Source organism: Mytilus galloprovincialis, chromosome 6 (assembly GCF_965363235.1).
Source record: "Mytilus galloprovincialis chromosome 6, xbMytGall1.hap1.1, whole genome shotgun sequence".
Classification (NCBI taxonomy): Eukaryota; Metazoa; Mollusca; class Bivalvia; order Mytilida; family Mytilidae; genus Mytilus; species Mytilus galloprovincialis.
The window spans coordinates 64,872,461-64,886,719 of record NC_134843.1 but is presented as its reverse complement, the minus strand read 5'-3'; the positions used below and the strand labels follow the sequence as shown (position 1 = coordinate 64,886,719).

Sequence of the window (14,259 nt, the reverse complement as noted above, 5' to 3'; positions counted from 1 at the left end):
TTAAATTTGGTAGAATTTGAAATCGAACTTAGATAGATATGTTACATTTGTAATTCACAGAAAATAATAAGGGCACGTGTCACTGATTACACAACTACTGAGCCATGAATTATCCAATCAACAAAATTAATTGGATTATCTTTATTGTTGTTTTATACATTGTGTTGTTAGTACAGTGTGACCATGCGGGAAGTAATATTGTGACGTCTAGAATGAATATCACGATGTTTTAAGATTTTCGTCTTTTATTAAAATTTCGTTCCATAAATTTTTAAGTTTTATTCTTAATTTTATTATCATGTCCTGGACCAGTAATAAATTCTTTGCACGAGTTATCATGTCCTGGACCAGTAATTAATTCTTTGCACGAGTTTGAAAAGGGAAATAAATGTTCATACTTTACAAGAATTTATATTAATTAAAGTTTTGTATATGGAATCCGTTCTAAACGGAAAAAGCCGTACTTTTCAAACAATCAAACTCATATACATGTAGTTAGATGTTATTTTTCATTTTTATCGAACTTGTCCAGGAATTTTATTTTTGAGTTATACGAATATTTTAAGAAATCCGTTTTTATTAAGTTTTTTTTCTCTAATTAAAGTCGTTTTGTCCAGTTTCACAAGCCTGAAACGAATTTCAATGCGAAAATGAATTCTGAAAATGAACTTAAGTTGTCTCCGTTTTCGTCTCCGTTTTTTTAAAAATTATGATATTTTGGGTATAATTATTTCTAAAAAAATATGTAAGTTAGATTGTAGTAGCGAGAAATTATAAAAAAGAAGATCTGGTATGATTGCTAATGAGACAACTATCCACAAAAGACCAAAATGACACAAACATTAACAAAGAAAGACTATTTCGAAGACAGTTTATTGACACGAAATCCGTTCAAACCACGACTAAGTCTTCGTGCACAGATTTCCGTTAAGGTTGAACTGAATATTGTACATAATTGTCTTCTCTTGTATAATGGTTTGTTGAGAATAAAGATATACAAATGTCATAAAATTTGATATTCAGTCAACATTGTGTTTGTTTAAAAACTTGATTTAAATAGAGAGAGAGAAAAGAATCACACTGAAAAACAAAAATCGAACTTGTTACAGAAAAAAAACGCAACTATAAAATAATTTTCTTTATTCGTGAACTGCAAAACACAACAAATTAATTTACCCGTCATCATGAAAAATAAACTGAAAAAGCACATCGAATGAGATATATATTTTATTTTTTCTATATGCAAATTCATGTTAAAGGTAAAACTGAACTAAACAATACAATTCCTAAAAAACAATAAAGATAATCCAAGGATTTGTATACTATACAAATCCTTGGATAATCCAATCAATTTTGTTGATTGGATAATTCATGGCTCAGTAGTTGTGTAATCAGTGACACGTGCCCTCATTATTTTATAAGAATTAACATATCTATCTAAGTTCGATTCAGGCGCGGATCCAGAGGGGGGAGGGGGTTCCGGGGGGGGGGGGTTGAAACCCCCCCTTTTTTGGCCGATCAATGCATTTGAATGGGGACATGTAGTTGAACTCCCCCTTTTTTTTGCCCTGGGTTAGGACCCCCCCCCTTTTGATAAAATGGCTGGATCCGCCCCTGCGATTTCAACTTCTACCAAAATTTAACTCTAAAATAAGAAGCTATAACGAATATAAACATCCATCATGTGTGCAGATATGATTACGGTAATGGGTCCTGAGTGCACTTTGTATGTCCTGAGTGCACTCAGGAGGTCCTGAGCGGTTGTTTAGACGTACCCGAAGAATAAATCATTTCCTGAACCTAAAATACATTTATCTGTAATTAAAGAAAATTCGCCTAAAACATTCTCTCATATAAAAATTCGCCTAAAACATTCTCTCATATATTTAAACAATTAATTGTAAAATAATTAATTCAACGTCAGACTTTCTGTCTGTTTACTAATACTTTTCTTGTTCAGTTTAGTTTATACCCTTAATAGATGAACGGAAATAAGTACTTTTTTTTAGGAAAATTTACAACTAGATGAACGGAATTAAGTACTTTATAGGAAAATTTACAACTCAAATTTTCAAAAACAAAATTCTACACTTTTTACCTGGATGTTTTTCTCTGTCTCGAAGCCGCAACCTTTGACCCCGTATCAAACGTAGCGACCAACACCTCACATGACGTATTCTCGATGTTGAGGTATTGACAATATATACAATCACATTTATCAATATACAGCAAGTAAGTAATTTGGTGTTGAATGCCAGTAGATCAGAATTTGTTAATTGAACTTTACCTGTTTAAGGGGCACTAGCTGCCAAATTCATGTTCTTCATCGATTTTAATAAAATTCACATTAAACGTGTATATAGTGTTGAATTGTTTATTAAAATGTTGCGCACAATCTTGGCTGATATGCATAAAACCATTATATTTCATGACACTGCATGAAAAAGAAATTGACTTATCGCATAATACCAGAACCAGAGACATATGTGGGTCATTTTCAAAAAATGTCGAATTTTCAGTACACCCATGCTAAATTTTTTATTTCTAATGGAAATTTCAGTTGTAATGGTTTAAATGAAAGCTTGTCGGATTTGTGATTCAGAACATTAATAATAAACACACCTTACATCTATTTTTATAAGATTAAACTGCATTTAAGGCCGATTTTGGGGGTATTTGCGTGCGTACATTGTCAGAAAAACACATTTCAAACGATTTTTTTCCGATTTTCTGATCGCCTTGATATCTGCAAAAGGGACTTTCTAAGAACGTTAATTATAATTCTAACGAAAAATCGTAGCTTCTTTATCATTGTATGTAACAGATTATCTACAAACTAAATTCAATCAGCGTACAGGAGGTTCATGTCTATCCTGTTACCGATACTTAAATCAGTCGTTAAATTATTCTCCCTATGAATATTGAATCAGTCGGTGTTGATTTCAAAAATCCAAAGTAATCTTTACATTTAAAACTCCTCGTTTCTTGAACGACAGTGTAGAGAAAAGAAATTTCAAGACATTTAGTGAAAAAAATAGAGCGTACTTTTTTTCATGTCTATGCTGTTACCAACCATTTTGATTAATTACACTAACAGAATGGTTGTAAAAAGTGCAATAACGTGTTGGAAACCAAATTCACAATAGAAAACCATAATCACTTAACCAAAGGGAGTAGTTATTTCACAACAGCAATCAAAAACGAAGAAATTTGTCTATCCTGTTATGTCTATCCTGTTACTATGGTTGCTATGGTTACAGTAACAGGATAGACAATTATAGACAAAAACGTCGTTAATTTTGTTATCTTAACATGTAGGTGGAAAACGAATGAAATATTTCATTGTTTGAACTGATCTTAAGGTTATAACGTCTTAATCTTCCCAATTAAGCATTTGCAGGTGCAATACTAATATCGGTAACAGGATAGACAAAAAGGTAACAGGATAGACTTTTATATAGTGATATATCAGAAACGTACGTTCCTCTTACCAACGAAATAAAGAGAAAAGTAAATTAACGTGTAAGGGATTTACTTGATGTTGGGTTTATTTGAAAGGGTGAAAAAAGGCCGAACAATATAAATTGCTATCTTAGACTTGCATTACTGGTGGTAATTTTTACAACCTTTGAAAACCAATTTTTAGAGCCATTTTTCAGTACAACCTACAAAATTGGCAAATAATCTATTATTTTACAGAATGAATATATATAGAAGTTTATTCTCTTGAAAACCATCTAATTGGTAACGTAAAACAAGCTTAACATTTTATCTAAACCTTTTCTTAATAACCCAAAATTTCTTTTGAAAATGGTAACAGGATAGACAAAATATTGTACCACCGATCAAAAAATGTTTCAAGATATTCTTTTATGACTTCATTAAGATTGCATCTTTTAATATGTTGTTCTTAAAGTACTGTTTGTTTTGATGTGCTTATGTAGAGGGTTGTTTGAATCGCGAGGTTTGAATAAGTAACTTTTAATAAATTTTTCAATTTCAAAATTCGACATTTTTTGAAAATGACCCATATATTGTATCTAATATCTCTGCCAGAACTAAAAAATAAACTACAGTAAGTCCACATACACATAAGAGGGTATGGGTGTGAATTAACAGAATAGAGAACAAAGGACAAAGAAAAAAAAAGGAATATTAAAAGAATAGCGAAAGAAAGAGAATAATGGAAAAAAGTGTAAGTTATTAAAAATATAACTAAAAAAAGAAGACAGAAAAAAAGACACCCCTCCGAGACGAGCCTTACATGCACTGTTATTACCCAAGGTTAATTTTACGGCGGCTCATTTTATTTTGGCTTAGAAATAAACATAATTGACAAGTTTCCTTCCCCTGCATTCTCGATCCCACATGTAAATAGCACGGTGATTTTCAAAAAGACATTGATACATCATTACAACACTTGCCGTCAATATTTGAATATATTGATTAAGAAGGTATAGAAGATTAATGCACGCACACTATTATCCACCACTGGCCTAAATAGTTAGTCCGCAAACAACGAGGGTAATAAAAACCCAGCACTTTGAACACAGCCACCCGCATGGTGTGAATCTGAAAGCTTCCCACTATCCATTTCTACCCATAGAAAACTTTTGCCTTTCATTTATCAAAAATGAAATATGTTGATATTAATGGTATATAAGAATTATTGGGGAATTCAAACCATTCCTATTGTAAGTGATAAAACTAAATTTATATCAGGGTGATTGAAATGAGGAAAAAAAGGGGGATCAGGAGTTCAGGGCCCCCTGTTTGGGAAAAGAATTGGTTGATTATATATGGAATCACTGAGTCATGGCAGGAGCAGGCCCCTCTTAGGCAGTCGGTGGGCCCCACTTATGAAAAATTATGGATCCACCACTGTGGTCATGGTGGTCTTCAGTTGTATTATCTTTTTAAAAAAAAATTACACCTGTATAGTGTATATTCTTTAGTGTAAATCAAGGGAAAATACTGTGAACTATCTGTGCATTGGGGCTTATTAAAAGGTATTTCGGGGCGGAAGAAAGAAGGGAGGGGGAGTCCATGGGAGGTAATCCCCACCCCTTTCAATTTGAGAATATGCTATTATCTTGTAAACGGTCCAGATCCCCATTCCTAAACCATATATATTCTTGAATGGGACGATAAAACAAATCAAATGAAATTAAAAGGAGGTCTTTGGGGGTTTCACCACTCTGTTCAATTTGAGAATGTGCTATTATCTTGTGAACGATCCAGATCCCCACCCCTAAACCATATATATTCTTGTCAGGGACAATAAAATTAATAATGAAATAAAATAAAAGTGAAGTCCCACCCCCTCTAGTTTGAAAACTTGTAAACGGTCAAGATCCCCACCCCTAAACCATATTTATATATTCTTGTATAGAACAATAAAACAAATAAAAGGAAATATAGGGAGAGTCCATGGGGTTCACCCCCACCCCCACATGTTTGAGAAACTTTTAAAAGGTTGAGATCCCCTGTCATCCAGTGGTTAGGTGAATCCCTGATCCCCACCGTCAAACCATATATATTCTTGTATGAGACAATAAAACAAATCAAATGAATATAGGATCATCCCCTTTGTCTTGGGTTGGGAACCCCCCTTTTTAAAATGGCTGGATCCGCCCCGGCATACCATCTAGCTAGCTATAAAGGCTTTAAAAATATGAAATCAAACAAGGAAATTAACAGTGTAGGCAACTGTTTTGAATTTAAAAAAAAGTCTTTTACATATATAACAATGTTAAATTTTTTGTGCATTTATTTTTGCTTATCGTATTTTCAATAATGGACAAAATTGCATGATTGAATATTGTAATTTAAGAAAAATCAGCATACATGATATAAAATGGGAAGTGGAAACTGGGAATTTGACAAAGAGACAACAACCCAATCAAAGAGCAGACAAAGGCCGAAGGTCACCTATCATATGGGTCTTCAATGCAGTGAGAAAAATTCGGCACTGGTCTTCAGCTCATAAATATGTATCAGAAATGAAAACGAGATACAGCTTTCAGTTGTATTAATAAAAACCTCACAATAAGTTCTGAATATCAAAATATACAGTATTGCAAGATTCTCTCAAAATGTACACATAGAGCTGAAAAACTGTCAGCGACTGTAAAATTAATCATGCTTACATTAAAGTCCATGGAGTCCATCTTAATATGCATACTCTCGTACAAAGGAATATAAGTATGCAATAGACATCAAGTTTTCAAAAATAAGAGTATCTATGCCATTAATTTACGACAAGATCTTAATCAAGTAATAATTTCGGTTTGTTTAAATATTTCGGAGGTTAGTATGACCTCCTCTTTGGTGATGATGTTTTCGTTTTAAAGTTGGGAAAATTGTTTGTACATGTACCAACAAAAATAAAAACACAAAGTCAATCTAGAATTATGTTTTTATCATTTTTTTATGTTTAGGTTGTCAGCAAGATGAAAAGGACAAGTATGCAGTTCAAAATTCAAAATGTGGATAAGTTGAGGTTCTAGGTCTTACCTTTGCAGATTTTCATATTTTGCATGAATGAAATCAAAGGTTATATGATGGACAGCAGAGAAAGAAAAAAACAACTTTTCAATTATCCTGCTCCTGGATAAATGTAAAACATCTTGTTTTTCGGTAAGTTTTATGCTCTGTTTTGATAGTGTTAGTGCATTCATCTTTCCAGTCTTTCCTCTAAATTGTAAGTTTTTGGTGAGTGTTCACCATGAATTTCAGTAAGTAACTTGTGGATTTACATGTATATACTCAAAATTTAGTACTAATATTAATGGGATTTTAGCATGACATCCTGCCAAATGCTTGTTAATCATGTTTATGTTCCAGAACAAACAAGTATTTGGACTGTACGCATACAGTTTGCCCAATTTTAAGAAGTTGGTCAAGTTTATTACAAACAAATGTACAGTACAGATCAACATAACTGAAATCTTTAATAGATTAATACAAAAAGTTTAATTGCAGTTAAAATAAAAACACAGGTTTGGTCGAGCTGGTACCAGACAGTACAAATATACTTAAATGGTCTGACTGTACACATATGGTGGGACTGTAAGTTCTGGACCGTAAAAGTAACATCCGAATACTGATATGGTCTGGAACATTTATACATGTCTTAAAATTAATATCAAACACATTGGTGTTTGATAGACATGATAGAACTATAATGTTTTGGGATATCAAAATCAAAAATATCCCATTTTTACTTTTAATAAAGAAGAAGATTATTGATGTATGTTTAAATGTATATTAAAATGAGACAGCAAGCCAACAACACAAAAAATAAGGATAAAACATACATATTTTTTTTTGTATCAATGTTATAATTTCCAATATGTTCAAGGTATTTTTTCATTGAAATAAAACACAAATTGAAATCTGTCTGAACTTCAAAAGCTTAAAGAAATATTGTTTCTGTTGTCTGCATTTTGTATAATATATTGCAAATTCTTGTGAATAATGGAATGTTATTATAGTTGTCTAAAGTTTTAACATTGATCTTTATACTGTAAATTCATAAATTATTGCGTGCATTTATTATTGCGATTCTGTCATTTTAGACTTAAATGCGATTTTAAATTTTACGATTTTGAGAAAAATCCTGTTTAATCCATATAAAATATTTCATAATGCGAGTTTAAATTATTGCGTTTACAACTCCGTTGCATTTTTCGCAATAAAAAAAAAACTCGCATTAATTCCGAATTTACAGTATATATATATTTTATGTATATAACTTGGGAAAATACCCAAATGTTATAAAGAAGAATAAATTAATTGATTGTTATATGGTATTAGAATAGGAAGATGTGGTATATTGCTAATTTGACAACCCTCCATCAGAGACCAAAGGATGTAGGCCGTTAGCAACTGATGACACTGGACAACCTTTAACAATCAGTAAAATCCATATCGCATAGCTATTTTTATTGAAAATCATATTATTGCTACATGTATGAAAACAATTTTGTATAATCCATTACTTTAGATTTTATTGGTTCTTTTTCAGAAGGATTGAAATTCACCACCTAGAATAAATGGAGAAAACATAGAAACAAGACCAGAATCAATTCAAAGACAAAAGTTGGATCAGTTATTATTTTCATCACTCAGTCAATGATTTGAAGTTCTTTTAAATTCAAAAAAATATTGAAACCACAATAATGTCAAAGTTCTGTGCTGAATGTCCAAAAAGTGGACTATACCATCAAACAATGCTGGATGATAAGAAACTATTAATGTTTTGTGTTGAGGGATATTGTGAAAAAAATAGATTTACTTAAATAGCTACTAGTATGTTAAGCCTAACAATAGAGTTTTTATTGATTTCAAATGGCAATTAATTGTGTTTCAAGAAAGTATTCTATAATTCATGAATAAACATATATTGATACTTACATTATCTGCTTTGTTGTTTAAAAGTTAGTTTTGAACAGTTAAAGAACAATATGCTAAATTAACATTTCCCAAGAAAAAAAGATATTCAATTAAAAAGATTCATCTTATAATAATTTACTACCAAATAGAAAACATTGTAACATACACATTACTGTTTATTTATATCTATATATTTACAATTAGAATCCCATAGGATTTTAATTTGTCCCATGGGATATTAAAAATCCCATGGTTTTTTTTTTGTCCCATGGGACAACAAATATCCCATGGGACTACAATAATCCCATGGGACAAAAAAAAATCCCATGGGATTTAACCAAAATCCCATGGGATAATGGTAAATCCCATGGGATTTTGCCCTGTCCCATGGGATATTGAAAATCCCATGTTTTTATAATTCAAATTGCAAAATAAATATGAAAGTAACTGTAGAAAACCAATGAAATTATTGAATCCCATGTAATTCTGCACATTTTGGTTATATACATGATATTGTAGCTCTTGTTTGAGGCGGCGGCGGATTTGCAAATGAGTGTTTTGCAAATTAAAAGTGTCCAGTGTTTGTACATTAAAGTCCAAAGGGTCCAAAATTAAACTAAGTTTGATTTTAACAAAAATTCAATTCTTAGGCTTCTTTGATATGCTGATTCTAAACATGTATTTAGATTTTTGATTATGGGCCCAGTTTTCAAGTTGGTCCAAATCAGGATCCAAAATTATTATATTAAGTATTGTGCAATAGCAAGAAATTTTCAATTGCACAGTATTCAGCAATAGCAAGAAATCTTCAATTGCACAGTATTGTGCAATAGCAAGAAATTTTCAATTGCACAGTATTACGCAATAGCAAGAAATCTTCAATTGCACAGTATTGTGCAATAACAAGTATTTTCAATTGCAACAGCTTCCATTTGCAATTGATTATTTCCAAATGATCAAATTCTGGGTCTGGCAAGTTAAAAAAGAGACATTTTCTAACTAGTCACTACAGGAACTTTGATATTCAAAGACAAATTGCATATTGCTGTTATCAAACAGTTCACTGTACTCCTCAGATCTATTGCACAAACAAAATATCCGTTTAGCATGTTCAACACTTCTGATAAGCTGCAATTTTATTTTAATTTTGTTAAGACCCCTTGATTTATGAATTAAATTAAACTATCGAAGCTTTATAATAAAAGACTTATGAATCTTTATTCTTATTAGAATTCTTTACAGAATTACACTGGTATTGGATACTGTAGTCGATCAGAATTTTGTTAAGAATTACATTCAATTTGGTATTTGATGCGACCGTCTTGTTAGAACTCTGTAAAGAATTAAATTGGTTTTGTATGTTGTAGTCTTATCAGAATTCTGTTAAAATTACATTCAATTCCGTATTTGATGCGACCATCTTATCAGAATTCTGTTAAGATTTGCATTGCATGGAACTGGATGCTATAGTCTTGTCAGATTTCTGATAAGAATTGAATTGTTATAAGATGCTATAGTCTTATCAGAATTTTGTTAAGAATTATATTGGTATTAGATGCTATAGTCCTATATATCAGAATTCTTTTAAGAATTATATTGGTATTAGATGCTATAGTCCTATCGGAATTCCGTTAAGAATTATATTGGTAATAGATGCTATAGTCTTATCAGAATTCTGTTAAGAATTATATTGGTATTAGATGCTAGTATAGTCTTATCAGAATTCTGTTAAGAATTATAAGGTAGAATTATATTGGTATTAGATACTAGTATAGTCTTGTCAGAATTCTGTTAAGAATTGTATTGGTATTGGATGCTATAGTCTTATCAGAATTCTGTTAAGAATTGTATTGGTATTGGATGCTAGTATAGTCTTATCAGAATTATGTTAAGAATTAGATTGATATTAGATGCTAGTATAGTCTTCTCAGAATTCTGTTAAGAACTGTATTGGTATTGGATGCTATAGTCTTATCAGAATTCTGTTAAGAATTACATTGTTATTAGATGCTATAGGCTTATGAGAATTCTGTAAAGCTATTTCATGATTAAATTGCTATTAGATGCGACAGACTTATCAGAATTCTGTTAAAAGTACCTTTTGTTTGAAATGCACATTTCATCATTGAGAATAGCATCTTTCAAAAATTAAAAGGCTTTAGCACATATATAGCTCAGTGTGCTCTGAATTACATTAACCGTGCATGCTAAATGAATCTGATATATTTGTGTTTAAACTTTATTCCTCTTAAAACGTTGAATAACCATAGCAATAAGGTAATTCGTTTAAATAAAAGGCGAAGCTTTATTGGATACATCAGAATATTCATAAGATCACAGTTTTTATTGTATTTTTCTTATATAAATATATTAGTTTATGGTTAACTGGATCAAACACTAACTGAAAACAAGAATATTAAAAAAGCATAATCATATCATGGCATGTCATGTTAGAAAAATGCTTGCCTCGTATACTTGAAAAATTAGAAGCACCGTACCAAAAATAAAATCATTTCAGTGAATAAAAGACATATAAATGAATGATTACACATTACATATTCAACGGGAATAAATAATTAAGAGAATTATCAAAGAAAAATAACTGCCTTGCTGATCTGAAAACCGCTCTAGACATTACATCAACTCATTCATTTATAAAGTAAGCCGAGTAATATGTAACATAAGTAACAAATGCTATGGACATATCCCAGGACAAGTTAGTTGCAGTGAACTCCTCTGTGCAAGTTTTGTGCTGTTTAAGCATATTTATTTGCGTGTTATATAATCCAGCGTTATATACCCGCTCAGGTTTAACAACTTTTCAACTTTTTTTTCACACGCTAACTATAGAATTGTCTTTACAATGGTGTATCGCCTTCTGATCTTGTGGATTCCAACTTCTAGTTCCTCCTTTATATACCGGGTAGTTATGAACCTTCAAATAAAATACAATATTGGATATAATTTCCCATCTTTAATCATTTTACTAATATTTTTTTTTCGATCACATGCATGTCAATTACAATTACAAATTGTACATTGCTTATCATAATTGAAGGTGTAAACTTTGAAGAATATTTCATTAGTTTAACATGTTTATGCTAGATTTCAGATGCCGTTCAATTGGGTCTGTTTGTTGCCACCACATTATCTGTGATCAATATATATCCAGTATTATATCCGTTTTAATAAGACAGAGATTCAAAAACAGGAAGTAACCAAACTCAAGATTTCATTATACCTAACTCTTGGAAGAAATATTGCAATCTCTTTGTCATTCAAACAAATATTTCCGTAATCTTATTCTCAGAAACTTGATAAAAGAATGACGTAATATTTGTAGCTAGAGCACAGTTTTCGGATCTGTGGGAGTTTCTCGCTGCACTGAAGACCCATTGGCAGCCTTCGGCTGTTGTCTGCTATTTGGTCGGGCTGTTGTCTCTTTAACACATTCCCCATTTCCATTCTCAATTTTAGTGTTTTGTCAATAATTGAATAGGCTGCAAAAATCTGCTCTTCCGCAGAAAGTAATTATCTATACTAATATAAAAACAAGAAGACGCGGTATGAATGCCAATGAGACAACTCTCCAACAAAAATCTCAACAACTACAAGGATGTCAACTATTTTAATGTAAGATATGTAAGTCATTCAATAATGAGAAAACACATACCATATAGTTAGCTTTAAACATGAACATGTTAAAAGAGCAAAAGATCAACCTCTTTTTGTATTTCATATTTTTGTATATTCTAATTTCTGTGTCGTTTTGTCTCTTGTGGACAGTTGTCTCATTGTAAATCATACCACATCTTATTTATTATAAATAAAATAAATCACTATTGTTCGTCTGGTTTTTTTTTTTAACTTTTTCTTGCTATAATTAACAGTCAAACTCTGGAGGCATTTGTATGTGCCTCGTCTCTACTCAAAGAGGAATGTTTGATAGCATCAGAAATAAGTCATTGCAACAGGGCATTTACGGACACCTATGAGAGTTGTCGCGATAGTTTTTTTTAAAGACGAGGCCATTGTGGTGCTTTCTGTACCCGAGGTCATCGGATTAAACATATTCATAAAACAAGAGCGGATGTGGCTGTGTATTTATACATCCCGAACAAACATACCTACATATGTAGACCCCTGCGCTTGAGTCGTCGCCTCTCAAACGATGAACTGGAGCCATTCTCTGTCTTCTGTAATACCATCAGGAGTCTAAAACATATGCATAAAATTGAGAATGGAAATGGGGAATGTGTCAATATATGCTTCTATACTAATGAATGGGAAGACGTGTTTTTATGGTGTCCCTTTTTCGATTACAAGATAAACTGAGTCAGTAAGACAACTTTGGAGCCTACATGCACAGTCATGACAGTGAAGTGTTTAATTATTAGAAAAAGAAAAATGATTTCCATAGGACTTTCAAAAATATCATATTGAATGAGCGTTTCATGTTTATATACTAAACACAAATGAATGAAGAATTTTAATTCAATTTGTAGTGCTGGTTTAAATTAAATAATTGTTTAACTTCAACGTGTTGAACTAAGTTTTATTTAACATTTGTTTAATATAAAATTTAAGAACACATTTTTTTTGGCAAATTAGTGAGCAACCCCGGCTTCAATTAGGATTCATACTTATAACACATACTCACGCCTCAATTTAATTGCAAGCCCTGGCAAATACTCTAGAATTTATTCTATTTTCTTATTTTTACCCATATAAAATTATTTTTTGATTATTTATTTTTTCTCGTATAGAAATAAAAGATGATCGCCTGGTTATAAAGTAGTAATACATGAACTTTATAATATTCAGGCTAAATAATCAAAGGTATTATATGTATTTAATAAATTAAGTCAGGAAGATTTCAAGAAGGGGAGCGGGGTTACATGGAATAATAAATGTTTATATGCACGTTAATTCCAGCTGCTTTATTGACCGCAGAGGAATATTTGTGAGTTAACATCCTTCTGATTAATCAGGTCACCGTGGTCACTGTGATCCCTACAACACCATGTGTTACTCTTCGTGCTCTTAAAACTTTGGACAAGGTCAAGTCATAATAAATTCATCTTTTACATTTATTATATATTTTCTTTTTAGCTAATATTGATCCTTAAAGGTCTAGCAAACATCAAACGCTTGCGATAACTTGGTGTCCGTCGGCATCCGTCGTACGTACATGTAAATTGTTTAAAATTCCATCTACTATTGTAAAACCCAATATCTCGATTTTGCCAATATTGCAAACTGGATTTGTGTATGCATGCAAGTCCTACACAGAATGGAGTTTTACATAAACGTTTTACTAGAGTTTTCTGTAATACATTTTTTGACGAAAGGCACGAACAATTGACGAATCATATCTATGAAAGACCCGTTTGAGGAATTCTTCACTTTGAATATTCTATAAGTTTTGTCATATTTCCGTAATCTTAATCAAGACTGTTATGGTACTAAGGTGACTTCCCGCCTAAATAATTGCCAAGTATGGACCAAGACATGCAACGTCATTTGTTAAATTGGATACTCATGCTTTAAAGTGCATCTCATTGGCGTCTAAGCGTAAAGCGGGATAACCGATTTTTTCTAAGCGTGACGCGTGAAAGTCAAATTATTGTACCGTGAAAACGTGAAATGAAGTCTAGCGCGACACGGAAAATTACAAAAAAAAAATGAGAATTTCTTACCAACATAGTGTTAAGCGGGATACGGGAATCTGACAAAACAATAAGCGGGATCCGGGATCAGACCCCCCCCCCCCCCCCCCAATGAGACCTCCATTAAAGGAATTTCGAGACGTACGATGTAAAAACTCACTAGAGGCTGTGTCGCTCACCTGGTATATTTGTT

The 14,259-nt window shown here is 31.8% G+C and overlaps 2 long non-coding RNA genes across 4 annotated transcripts in view; one reads left to right on the top strand and one right to left on the bottom strand.

The window, feature by feature from the left end:
* Positions 1 to 4,175: 4,175 nt before the first annotated feature.
* Positions 4,176 to 8,419, top strand: LOC143080106 (uncharacterized). 3 transcript variants are annotated; one of them, XR_012979625.1, is made up of 3 exons: positions 4,176 to 4,425; positions 6,441 to 6,639; positions 8,030 to 8,419. It is a non-coding gene; the product is annotated as an uncharacterized LOC143080106 (long non-coding RNA). The 3 variants fall into 3 exon arrangements; XR_012979624.1 differs by having other exon boundaries at positions 4,176 to 4,454; XR_012979623.1 differs by lacking the exon at positions 4,176 to 4,425 and having other exon boundaries at positions 5,926 to 6,639.
* A 2,424-nt stretch (positions 8,420 to 10,843) lies between these two features.
* Positions 10,844 to 14,259, bottom strand: part of LOC143080105 (uncharacterized) — a 13,492-nt gene continuing 10,076 nt past the window's right edge. Inside the window, exons 2-3 of the long non-coding RNA XR_012979622.1 lie at positions 12,525 to 12,612; positions 10,844 to 11,332 (exon numbers count right to left, since the gene is read on the bottom strand). This is a non-coding gene — a long non-coding RNA (uncharacterized LOC143080105). The remainder of the gene's footprint in view (positions 11,333 to 12,524; positions 12,613 to 14,259) is intronic.